General features: G+C 41.1%; 1 non-coding gene across 1 annotated transcript; it reads right to left on the bottom strand.

Moving 5' to 3' along the window:
• Nucleotides 1-661: 661 nt before the first annotated feature.
• Nucleotides 662-764, bottom strand: LOC115894138. The gene has a single exon (XR_004054173.1). It is a non-coding gene; the product is annotated as a U6 spliceosomal RNA (small nuclear RNA).
• Between the last annotated feature and the right edge of the window lie 13,105 nt (nucleotides 765-13,869).

Genomic DNA, 13,869 nt, shown 5'->3' with positions numbered 1-13,869 from the left:
TTTTTTTTTTTTTTTTTGAGACGGAGTCTTGCTCTGTCGCCCAGGCTGGAGTGCTGTGGCCGGATCTCAGCTCACTGCAAGCTCTGCCTCCCGGGTTTTACGCCATTCTCCTGCCTCAGCCTCCCGAGTAGCTGGGACTACAGGTGCCCGCCACCTCGCCCGGCTAGTTTTTTTGTATTTTTTTAGTAGAGACGGGGTTTCACCCTGTTAGCCAGGATGGTCTCGATCTCTGGACCTTGTGATCCGCTCGTCTCGGGCTCCCAAAGTGCTGGGATTACAGGCTTGAGCCACTGTGCCCGGCCTTTGTTTCTTGACTTTTTAATAATCGCCATTCTGACTGGCATGAGGTGGTATCTCATTGTGGTTTTGATTTGTAATTCTCTAACGATCAGCGCTGTTGAGCTTTTTTCATGTTTGTTGGCTGCATAAATGACTTCTTCCAAGAAGTGTCTGTTCCTATTCTTTGCCCACTTTTTGGTGGGGTTATTTGTTTTTTTTTTTTCTTGTAAATCTAAGTTCCTTGTAGATTCTCGATATTAGACTTTTGTCACTTGGGTAGATTGGGAAAAGTTTCTCCCATTCTGTAGGTTGCCTGTTTGCCCTGATGATAGTTTCTTTCGCTGTGCAGAAGCTCTTTAGTTTAATTAGATCCCATTTATCAAAAAATGTGGAACACTTCACAAATTTTCATGTCATTCTTGCTCAGGGGCCATGCTAATCTTCTCTATATTGTTCCAATTTGAGTATATATGCTGCTGAAACAAGTACAGAAAGTGGTTTCTTGAGATGGAATCTGCTCCTGGTGAAGATGGTGTGAACATTGTTGAAATGACAAGAATTTATTATTTATTTATTTATTTTATTTTATTTTTGAGATAGGGTCTCAGATCACTGCCCAGGCTGGAATGCAGTGGCATGATCACTGCTCACCGCAGTCTTGTCCTCTCAGGCTCAAGCAATCCTCCCACCTCAGCCTCCCAAGTAGCTGGTACTACAGGTGTGCACCACCGCACCCGGTTAATTTTTGCGTTTTTTGTAGAGATAGAGTCTCACTTTGTCACCCAGTCTGAAGTGCAATGGCATGCTCACAGCTCACTGCAGCTTCAACCTCTTGAGCTTCAGCAATCCTCCCACCTCAGCCTCCTTAGTAGCTGGTACTGCAGGCTTGTGCCACTACATCCAGGTATATTTTTGTATTTTTTGTAAAGATGGGGTTTTACCATGTTACCCAGGCTTATCTCAAACTCCTGGACTCAAGCGATCCTCCTGCCTCAGCCTCCCTAAATGTCAGGATTACAGGCATGAGCCACTGCCAGATCCCTTTTGCATACTTAATAGACTACAGAGTAGTGTGAACGTAACTTTTATAGGCATTCGGAAGCCAAAATATTAGTGTGACTCACTGTATTGCAATGTTTGCTTTACTATGGTGGTCTGGAGCTCAACCTGCAAAGTCTCCAAGGTATACCTGTGTGTGACATTCTGGAAAATCAAACTAGAAAGAAAGTAAGAAGATCAGTAGTTGCCAAGAGTTGGTAGGTGAATGGATGAATAGGCAGAGCACAAACAATTTTTATGCCAGTGAAGCTGCTCTGTATGCTGCTATAATGGCGGATTATAAATTCGTCTAAACCCATGAATATATAACACCAAGAGTGAACCCTAATGAAAACTACAGACTTTGGGTGATTATGATAATGATGTTTCACGGATTGCAACAAATGTAGCACTCTGGTGGAAGATGCTGAAAATGGGGGAAGTTGAGCATGTGTGGGGGAAGAGTGTATATGGGAAATCTCAGTGCTTTCTGTTTAATTCTGCTGTGAACCTAAAACTGCTCCTAAAGTCTCTTAAAAAATAAATAAAAATACATATACATAAAAATATATAAAGTATCCTCAAAGTCCAACCTCTCTACTCCAGATCTAAACACATTTAAGAATGTGTTATATTTCTTTATAGATATTTCGATGTATAAATAAATACCTAATTTTTGGCCAGGCATGGTGGCTCATGCTTGTAATCCAGCACTTTGGGAGGCCGAGGTGTGTGGATCTCTTGAGGCCAGGAGTTCCAGACCAGACTGGCCAACATGAAGAAACCCTGTCTCTACTAAAAATGCAAAAGTTAACTGGGTGTGGTAGCGCACGCCTGTAATCCCAGCTTCTCGGGAGGCTGAGGCACAACAGTGGTTTGAACCTGGGAGGCAGAAGCTGCAGTGAGCCAAGATCACACCACTACACTCCAGCCTGGGTCACAAGAGCAAGACTCTGTCTCAAAACAAAAACAAAAACCTACTTCTGTTTTTTATAGATAAGGGGTCTCACTATGTTACCCAAGCTGGCCTCAAACTCCTGGCCTCAAGTGATTCTCCCGCCTCAGCCTCCCAAGTGGCTGGGACTACAGGTGTGAACCACCACACCCAGCTATATTTTTAAAGTAATGAACATTTATTTATTTATTTATTGTTATATTTATTCACATGTACACACATACACATTAGTAGCAGACACTGGTAGTTGCTTATCCATTCCCTACCCCACCCTTGCTGATAAACCCTGATTTTTTTTTTTTTTTTTTTTTTTTTTTTTTTTTGAGAGTCTTGCTCTGCCGCCCAGGCTGGAGTACAGTGGCCGGCTCTCAGCTCACTGCAAGCTCCGCCTCCCGGGTTCACGCCATTCTCCTGTCTCAGCCTCCCGAGTAGCTGGGACTACAGGCGCCCGCCTCGTCGCCCGGCTAGTTTTTTGTATTTTTTAGTAGAGACGGGGTTTCACCGTATTAGCCAGGATGGTCTCGATCTCCTGACCTCGTGATCCGCCCGTCTCGGCCTCCCAAAGTGCTGGGATTAGAGGCTTGAGCCACCGCGCCCGGCCTAACCCTGATTTGTTTGTAGCAGTTATAGGTATGACACCAGAAGATGCATGTTCGACTCATGGCTATCCTGTTTCCAGCTGCCAGCTACTGGCCCCCAGGCTCCCTTGTAGCTAGGGTTGGCTATGTGAACAGTTCTGAACAATGAAATATAAGGGCACATTTACTGAGATAAGAATAAAAAGAGCCTTGATCCTCGATGACGTAATCAGTTGCTGACCCTTTCCTGAACTGCCTACCACCCCTGGTCTCCTTGCAGTAAGCAATAAATGGCCTTAGAGTTTAAGCCTGTGCTAGTCGTGTTTTCTGTTACTTGAAGCCAGTGGCATGCTAGTAAACCAGCTCCGGGGGAGGGAAAAAGTTCCCCTGACTTGTAGTCTTTGCTGACTTCCCTGATGTAAATACTTTAAATACTCTCACTATGGCCAATTTTAAACAACCAACATGAAGCTTGACTGCACCTGTGAAGAAATGTACACATTTGGCTCTCAATGTGTACATTTTGAGAGCCCTGTGCTCTCTCAAGCAAATATGAACCAGCTCTGGCGCATCACTGCTTGAAGCCAAACAAATGCTAACATATGCATTGTAATTCTACACTTTTTCTTTACTTAATAAGCATAGACATTTCTATGTCGATATGAAAAAAAATATACCCTTTTATGGCTGCATTATAACCTATTTTATAAGTGCCCATAATTAATCCAGTCATTCAGATGTTTATTAACTTATTCCGTTCATTTAAAAAATAAAACACTATCTGTCTATGTATATTTCACACATTTGTCTTTTTTTTTTTTTTTTTTTAGATAGGGTCGCACTCTGTCACCAGGCTGGAGTGCAGTGGGGCAATCTCGGCTCACTGCAACTTCCGCCTCCCAGGTTCAAGTGATTCTTCTGCCTCAGCCTCCTGAGTAGCTGGGACTATAGGCACGTGCCACCACATCCAGCTAATTTTGGGGTTTTTTTGTATTTTCAGTAGAGATGGGGTTTCACCATGTTGGCCAGGATGGTCTCGATCTCTTGACCTTGTGATCTGCCTGCCTTGGCCTCCCAAAGTGCTGGGATTACAGGCGCGAGCCACCATGCCCAGCCATATTTGTCTTTTTAAAATGATAGTTAAAAATAAAAATAAAAATACAGTAAAGAGCTGGGCATGGTGGCTCATGCCTGTAATTCTAACACTTTGGGAAGCTGCGTAGGGGGGATCACTTGAGCCTAGAAGTTCAAGACTAGCCTGGGCAAGATAATGAGATCCCATCTCTACAAAAAATACAAAAATTAACCAGGCATGGTAGCACATGCCTGTAGTCCCAGCTATTCAGGAGAGTGAGTTGGGAAGATGGCTTGAACCAGGTTGAGGCTGCAGTGAGCCGTGACAGAGCCACTGAACTTCACTGTGGGTGACAGAGTGACACCCTGTACCAAAAAAAAAAAAAAAAAAAGAAGAAGAAGAAGAAGAAGAAACACTTTAAAACAATTCCCTTCCTGTGCCCACCAACATCAAGCTACTGTATCATAAACTGTACCCAATCCTAATCATATTCCTGACATTCCCTGAAAGTATTCAGCCCAAGCTCTAAAACTCTACAAATAATTGGCTCTAATTTTCTATTTTGAGACACTGTTAAGCCTCAGTCAAGGCGGTATACTTTCTTATGCAGTAAATCTAGTACACTTAACTTGGCTTCATCGACAGATTTATAATGAGCTTTTGAGAAGTCACTATTTGACAACATATTTTAATTATTTAAACATACTACCAGGTTACCTTCCAGGAAGATTGTATCAACTTAAACAAATAATAACATTGGGTGAAAGTGTCCACTTCCTTCTGTACTAGATATTTTCTCAGCATCAAAACGTTTCCAGTCTGATAGGCAAAAAGTGATATATCGTTATTCTATTGTCCTTTTAATTTATATTTATCTAATTATTAATGAAATTTAGTAACATCTAGAAATGACACTTTTATGTAACTGGAAGCACAAAATCACTACTACACCACCACCGCCATCATAAATTAGAGAAAATTGTGCCAAGCCTAAGACGTTAGCTTATAACCTTACAATGACTAACTGAAATGCTCTAGCCGAGATTCACTAGGTAAGGTAATATCCTCTACATAAGCCTATTGTTAATAATTGAGCCTATTTATTATTACTCCTCGAGGGTCTAAACAGAGTATAATTTAAAAGCAAAAATTAAGGAGTAGGAGTGAGGGCAATGGTGGAAGAAAGACACTAAAATCAGTATGTATAACAATGTAATGACTCCAATATAAGTAGTGGTGTTCTTGCAAATTACGGGCAATAGGAAAGTGTTTCTCTTCCTACTTATAAGTTTAGACTAGCTTTCTCCAGTATTTATCCTCAAGTGATTTATGTGTATATATTTCTAATCCAATAGTTACCTACCCAATAGACTTCCAAACAAAATTAAAAAGATATGTGCAGTTATCTCTGGTGGGAAGATCTGAAAGATGTCCAAATTTGCTAATGGCCCACATGGGACTGCAAGACAGGACTTCATCTCCTAAAGCTTACCTTAGACTTCCTTGTTGCTGCTCTGAGCCATTATTCTTGAAGAAATGACTCAAATTTAAAGAACCATACTCCTGGAGAGGAGAATATCTCCTACAGTGAGACCATCCCTGGTGGTTAGAAAGTGGGATTTCCTGTCCAAAAAAGGAAGCACTATTACTGAGACGAGGGTAGACCTAAGGACTGAAGAGAAAAGTTAAGAACCAAGTGAGTCTATAGTGGAGCCCTGGGCAGTGTATAACTTCTTGGGAACCTTTGCTTCCAACCTTGAGAAAAGTCACATCTGGTCTCCAGTTTCACAGTTACTAACACCTCTTACAGCAACTAACAGCTTTCTAATTGGAGCTGTAGATGGCAGCGAGGACCAATTTATGAAGCAAGCTAAGCCTGCCTCATGTTACCTTCTTTTAGTCTATAGAAGCTTTTAGGAGTTGTCAGCATTGATGTAAGAGGAAATCACAGTTAATGAGTTTTAGATTGTAACCAGCGCAACCAAAGAAATGCAGAAGGATTGAGGGATCACTGACAAAGAAGCAGTGGTCAAATTGGAAGCAACTATGAGAAAAATTCCTCTCCTTTTAAAATATATACTTGGTCTGGGCACGATGACTCACACATGAAATCCTAGCACTCTGAGAGGCCAAGGAGGACAGATCCCTTGAGTTCAAGAGTTCAAGACCGGAATGGCCAACATGGCAAAACCCCATCTCTACTAAAAATACAAATACTAGCTGGGTGTGGTGGTGCATGCCTGTAGTCCCAGCTACTTGAGAGGCTGAGGCAGGAGGATTGCTTTAGCCCTGGAGGCGGAGGTCGCAGTGAGCAATGATCATGCCACTGCATTCCAGTCTGGGTGATGAAGCCAGACCCTCTCTCAAAACAAAGACCCCCAACTAAAAAAACACATATACTTGAGAAGGTTGACCTTTCCTTTAAAGTGGAATGAAAGTTTAATAGATATATGTGTGTGTGTTTCTGGATTTTCTATTCTGTTCAATGGATGTATCTATGTTCCAATACCGCACTATTTTAACTACAGTACCTTTGTAGTACTTTTCTTTTTTCTTTCTTTCTTTTTTTTTTTTTTTTTTTTTTTTTTGAGACAGGGTCTTCCTCTGTCATTCAGGCTGTAGTGCAGCAATACAATCTCAGCTTACTACAGCCTCGACCTCCCTGGCCTAAGCTATCCTCCCACCTCAGCCTCCTGAGTATCTGGGACTTCAGGCACAGGCCTCCAAGCCCAGCTAATTTTTGCATTTTTCAAGTAGAGACAGGGTTTCACCATATTGCTGAGGCTGGTCTCAAACTTCTGAGCTCAAGCAATCTGCCTGCCTCGGCTTCCCAAAGTGCTGACATTTCAAGCATGAAACACTGCATCCAACTGTAGTACCTTTTTTAACTGCTAAATTGTCTGTCCCTACTTTTTAAAAATGTTCTTGGCTATTCTAATGCATCCATTAATTCAGATTCATTCAGCAAATATTTACCCAACACCTACTATTTTGCTAGATATTTTAGGTGCTGGGCGTAGAAAAGTGAAAAATACACACAAAAATATCTGCTCTCACATTGCTTGCATTTTAGTGAGGGGACACAAGTGATAACTGAAACCAACATAATCCTACAACCAAGGGGACAAACATGCTTTCATTCCCTGTGTTAAATAATATTGACGCCAAGCAAAAATAACTAGCTTATTTGCTCTAGAAAATACCTATTTCTCGAAGATAAGATTGTGAACCAGCTAAACAACTTATTTATCAAGACTAACAGCTTTCTTATTAAAACTTGCCTTGATATCTTCCTCTTCACTGTGCCCAACAATCCAACTATCCCAACAAGTTTCTTACCAGCAAAATTTACCTGAAAAATCACCTTATTAAAGGCTCTTTCCTAATTTCCTTATTACAAAGAACTACTGAGGTAGGTTTAGGTAATGGCCTTGATACCTAGACAGAAAAAAAGCTAGATTCTTAGAGCTCCTGGCTCCTGGCATGATGAGTTCAAGAGTCTTTTTTGAAAATGTTTTATATGTAAATACTGAGGGTTTTTAAAATAACTTTAGAAGTCTATGTAATATTACTGATAAATAGATGATTCTTTGAACATTTTATAGTGATAATAATTTTAGCTTAAAACCAACTTTATGCCTTCTCCCTGACTTTTTCAGAAAATAAAAATGTTGACCCAATATTTTATTTAATACAAGACTTGGGTTTTGTTTCTTATTTAAACTTCTAAAATTTCTACATTAATCCTATCAGCCCAGTAAGTTATTATTTTTACAGATGGTTTAAGATTACAAACATGAAATTGTATTTACTTGAATGAAATAAGAGATTTATCAAGAAATACAGTTCTTGAATTAAACATTAAATGAATTTTTAAAATATTTTAATTTTCTATTTTTTTTTTTTTTTTTTTTTTTTTTTTTTTTTTTTTTTTTGAGACGGAGTCTCGCTCTATCACCCAGGCTGGAGTGCAGTGGCCGGATCTCAGCTCACTGCAAGCTCTGCCTCCCAGGTTTATGCCATTCTCCTGCCTCAGCCTCCCGAGTAGCTGGGACTATAGGGGCCCGCCACCTCGCCCGGCTAGTTTTTTGTATTTTTTAGTAGAGACGGGGTTTCACGGTGTTAGCCAGGATGGTCTCGATCTCCTGCCCTCGTGATCCACCCGTCTCGGCCTCCCAAAGTGCTGGGATTACAGGCTTGAGCCACCGCGCCCGGCTAATTTTCTATTTATTTCACTTTTTATTTTTGTGGAGATGGGGGGGTCTCAATTTGTTGCCCAGGCTGGTCTCAAACTCCTGAGCTCAAGCCATTCTCAGCTTCCCAAAGTGCTTGAATTGTAGGCATGAGTCACCTAGCACAGGCTCATGGATTCTTATGATACAAATGATAAGGACTTAATGGTCTGACCTAATTTTAATTTCCAGATTTTTAGCGAACTTTAAAACATTAAACTAATATTAAAATAAATTAATTAACAAATATACTGTGATTACCCAAATTATTTTATTTTATTTTATTAATTTTTTTTTGGAGACTGGGTCTCATTCTGTTGCCTAGGCACTCTGGACTGCAGTGGCATGATCTCAGCTCACTGCAACCTCTGCCTCCTGAGTTCAAGCGCCAAATCATTTTATACTAAAGAGAAAACAAAACATTGAACACTAAGCATAACTTTAAATTATTTCTAGGCTGGGCACGGTGACTCAGCCTGTAGTCCCAGCTCTTTGGGAGGCCGAGGCAGGTGGATTGCTTGAGCTCAGGGGTTTGAGACCAGCCTGAGCAACGTGGCAAAACCTCATCTCTACCAAAATTCAAAACAAATTAACCCGGTGTGGTGGCATACGCCTGTGATCCCAGCTCCTCCAGAGGCTGATATGGGAGGATCACTTGAGCCAGGGAGGCAGAGGTTGCAGTGAGCTGAGATAGTGCCACTGCACTACAGCCTGGGTGACAGAGGGAGACTTCCTCTCAAAAAATTAAATAAATAAATAACCTTGCACCTTATTTTAATGTGTGGACTGGCTATAGATCAGCAAGATATGCAAATCTTTTTTAATGATTACATGTATGTATACATATGTGCCTTTATTTATGCCTATCTATTATTTAGCCAACTTAAAATGTACTAAAGTAATATATATTTGTTCAAAGGAAAAACATTAGCAAGATAGTTCTTGGTATTCTACCTTTTAATTTATGTTGTGTCTGAAAAATCCAAAATTGATCACTTTGGTTACAGTTTGTAATAATGAGAACCGTTAAACAGAAATAGGAGTATGCATTCAAAACAATACATAAGGTATGCCTATTTGTTTTTTAAGGGTATCGTTGCAGTCTACAAAGATGTTTACTTAATAACATAATATATACATTGTTTTATTTAATACGCTGATAAAGTTAAATATATTTTAAAGCTACAATTTAAAGCCTTAATTTAATCACTTGCTGGCATATTTACGTATTTGTGTATGTCTCAATGCATATCTATAGAGCTATATAAAGATAAATTCAAAAGAATTATTTAAAATTTAAAAAATATGATAAAAGACAAATTTGAGGGCTTACATATCCTTTACTGTCGATTTTAATACGGACTGAAAACAAAAAGTAAAATTAAAATCTGCATTTTCTTCCTATAACAACCTAGTTACTCATGCTCAGATAAACAGAAATTCTTTTTTATTCCCAAAATATGGTGTTAACTCTCTAGATTTCTTAAATACGACGGAATCACTTTGGCAAGAAATTTTTTAAAGTTAAATTACTAGTAATCAAGGGCCAGGAGCGGTGGCTCACACCTGTAAACACAGCACTTTGGGAGGTCAAGGTGGGCGGATCACAAAGTCAGGAGTTCAAGACCAGCCTGACCAACATGGTGAAACCCCATCTCTACTAAAAAATACGAAAATTAGCTGGGCGTGATGGCATGCGCCTGTAATCCCAGCTATTCAGGAGGCTGAGGCAGGAGAATCACTTGAACCCAGGAGGTGGAGGTTGCAGTGAGCCAAGATCACACCACTGCACTCCAGCCTGGGTGAAAGAGTGAGACTCTATCTCAAAAAAATAAATAAATAAAATAAAATAAAATAAAAATTACTAGTAATCACTATTATTTATCGTTGCGTTTCCTATTTGTTACAACCAAGTATAGCCTTTGAATAAAATGGCTTATGTGTATGCCTTATGTCCTCTGGCAACTCTTCTTGATTACGTCTGTTCCAAATTCAGTTCCCTAATTCAGAATAATCAGACTGTAAAGTTTTCTTTTTTTTTTTTTTTAAAGATTTTATTATTATTTTTTTCTTTTGAGACAGGGTTTTGTTCTGTCACCCAGGCTGGAGTGCAGTGGTGTGATCTCAGCACACTGCAACCTCTGCCTCCTGGGCGCCAGCAATCCTCCTGCCTCAGCCTCCCGAGTAGCTGGGACCACAGGTATGCACCACCATGTCTGCTAATTTTTGTATTTTTAGTAGATATGGAGTTTCGCTATATTGCCAAGGCTGGTTTCAAACTCCTGAGCTCAAGCAGGTTTCGAACTCCACCCGCCTCGGCCTCCCAAAGTGCTGGGATTACAGACGTAGTTAGCCACCGTGCCTGGCCTGTAAAGTTCTCTTATAAATCAAAACTTTGTTTGAATTTACTGGAAAAGCCACTATTCCAGTAAAGAGTCAGTTTCTCAACTTACAAGAGAAAGATAGTAGAAATAATTAGGCATGTGTGACGTTCTCTAAATGTTAATTATGTGTGGCCGGGCCTGGTGGCTCACACCTGTAATCCCAGCATTTTGGGAGGCTGAGGCGAGAGGATCATCTATAGTCAGGAGTTTGACACCAGCCTGGCCAACATGGTGAAACCCTGTCTCTATTAAAAATACAAATTTTAGTTGGGTGTGGTGGGGCGAGCCTTTAGTCCCAGCTACACAGGAGGCTGAGGCAGCAGAATCGCTTGAACTCGGGAGGCGGGGGTTGCAGTGAGCCAAGATCACGCCATTGCACTCTGGCCTGGGTAACAGAGCAAGACTCTGTCTAAAAGAAAAAACAATAACAACAAAAAATGGAATAAATTAGGAAATAAAATTTGGAATCAAAATAAAATTATTAATATTGTTTCATGATTGTGAATGCTTATATGCTAGTTACCAATTTAATATTATCGCTCCATTGCAAATCTACACTATTTTGCCCTGATTCATGATCAGTCCTCAACCCTATAAATCATTTTTTTCCCCAACAGATAAAATGTTATGGTTCATCGACAGAGGGCGCCAGAGTGACACTGCATGGCCACAGCTGCGGAAAGACACTTTTCGGTTGGGCCCCAGCCCTCTTACTTTTAGTCTTCAGTACACAAGCCTAACAAAGTAGCTCTAGCTGTGCCCTCTATATATAAAGTCTATAAGGCGACTTTATAGTCTGAGGCGACTTTAGACCAGGTCCAGCCACCTATATCCTCTGGCAACAGCTGACCCTTTCTGCAGACTGGCCTAGCCTGCCTATTCCCTCCGGCAATGGTCACTTTCACAGGTCCCTCTAGCAAGTGTCTTCACCATCGCCAGGCTGCGTGGCTGTGTTTGTAGTAAACACGTCTTCTGGCCGGGCGCGGGGGCTCACGTCTATAATCCCAGCACTCTGGGAGGCCGAGGCGAGCGGATCCCCAGAGGTCAGGGGCTCGAGACAAGCCTGGCCGACATGGTGAAACCCCGTCTCTACTAAAAACAGAAAACTTAGTCGGGCGTGGTGGCGGAATCCCAGCTACTCAGGAGGCTGGGGCAGGAGAATCGCTTGAAACTGGGAGGCGGAGGCAGAGGCTGTAGTGAGCCGAGATCGCGCCACTGCACTCCAGCCTGGGCAACAAGAGTGAGACTCCGTCTAAAAAAAAAAAAACATGTCAAGAGGAGGTCTGAATCTCAGCTCTGGGGTGGTGGTTGCTGAGAGGAGCTTTTCTCCTCTTTATCGCTCATTCTTCCTCAGCCTAGAGGGATGCGCTGTTTTTCTGCACTTGCTACTTCTGGATTCTTTAGAGTCCTTGTTTACTCCTTTTTGAATTCACTTACCTCCTGCTAGTTAACAATTCTTTATATTAAACTTTCCCTGCTCAAAAAACTGATGTGGTTTCTGTTTTCCGTCTGGTCCCTGATTGACATATCTTAGAAATACACTTTTTTCATGTACAAAGATTGGTACAATAATTGTCTCCAAAAAGATTTTGTATCAGGTTATTAAGTTCCAATGTCTTTGTCAATCAGGGACCACTGTAATATACCTTGTGGCACAAATTAAAAAGCCTTGGAGTCTCCTTCCTGTTCATATGCTCCTATTCCCAGGATAATCATTGACTATATGCTTATATATTAATTTTCTGTTACCCCTCAAGAAATCATTCCACTCTCTTCTATTTTGATAATGTTCTGATATTTTTCATCTTGGGGAAGAGACCTCAGAGAAAAGTAGCCCTTGAGCTTTGATGAAAAGAACCCATATAAGTTGCTATAAACATCTGACACTACAACAAAACTCTAGGGTGTTGATGCTTACAACCATTTCTCTCAAGTAAAGAAATTTGCTCATCTTTAAGTTACAAGAAAGCCCCATGGGCCAGAAACCACAAGATCATAAGGAGACAGTTCCCACCCAAGACTTTCAGATCAAGATGACTGCATTAAGTAGACAGCTTCCATCAGAGACCCATGAAACAAGACCTAGATGACTGGAGTCATAGGTTGTCATGTTTACATCAGCAGGCTTCTGTTCGTTATTTTTCAAGCTATTTTCTTTCTTTGTAGTTGCCTTGAAGTTTTGGATTGTTAACTTTGATACCTATAAGGTCCTTATCCTTAATAATGTGTTTTGTGTCCTTAATCACTCCTTGGTAAAAGTCTAATGCTTGGCTATAATTTTTCATAATTTGGCTAATACACAAAGTCAAACTATTGGGTTTATAGTCTCTTTACAGGTAGGTACCTTCATTTTCCTTTTATATTAGTTCTGTGTAATAAATCAGTAGTCAAGTTCTTCGGCTCTGGCCAAAAAAAGAAAAATAAATAAATACTTTCCTGGTAATTGGAGTTAACCACTAAGTGACTTTTTTTTTTAGAGTAACACAACAGGTCAGACAGCCAGAAATATAAAATCCTACAGAATGTTCCCCTCCATGGAAACAATACTCAGGGACTATATAATAAATAATTTGGTAATTTGGCAGGTCTTTGTCTCCAGCTCCTAGGGGATAATTTCCTTTTTTTTTTGAGACAGAGTCTCACTCTATGGCCCAGTCTGGAGTGCAGTGGCACGATCTCGGCTCATGGCAGCCTTTACCTCCTGGGTTCAAGCAATTCTCCTGTCTCAGCCTCCTGAGTAGCTGGGATTATAGGCACACGTCACAGGCCAGGCTGGTTTCGAACTGCTGACCTCAAGTGATCTGTCTGCCTTGGCCTCCCAAAGTGCTGGGTCTGGGATTACAGGCATGAGCCACTGCAGCTAGCCCTCCTTTTTTTTTTTTTTTTTTTTTATTTGAGACAGGGTCTTACTTTTTTGAGGCGGGGCCCAGGCTAGAACGCAATGGTGCTATCTCAGCTCACTACAACTTCTGCCTCCTGGGTTCAACTGATCCTCCCACCTCAGGCTCCCAAGTAGCTGGGACTACTGGCACACACCACCACACCCGGCTACTTTTTGTATTTTTTGTAGAGATGAGATTTTGCCATGTGGCTCAAGCCGGTCTCAAACACCTGGACTCAAGCAATCCGCCCACCTCAGCCTACCACAATGCTGGGATTACAGATGTGAGCCACAGTGCCTGGCCCTGGGAGATTAATTTCTAAAACCTTAAAATTGTCCAAGTGATCAGCATATCTTTGTTATTCATTGTGGGCCCCTCAAATCACACCTGATAATTTCTGCTAGTGAAGTGCTTCAGATGTGGGCTAGCCCTACCAGAAAGACCAA

The sequence above is a fragment of the Rhinopithecus roxellana genome, chromosome 16 (assembly GCF_007565055.1).
Source record: "Rhinopithecus roxellana isolate Shanxi Qingling chromosome 16, ASM756505v1, whole genome shotgun sequence".
Classification (NCBI taxonomy): Eukaryota; Metazoa; Chordata; class Mammalia; order Primates; family Cercopithecidae; genus Rhinopithecus; species Rhinopithecus roxellana.
Note: the sequence above shows the minus strand (reverse complement) of the source record. Positions and strands in the feature narration are given on the sequence as shown.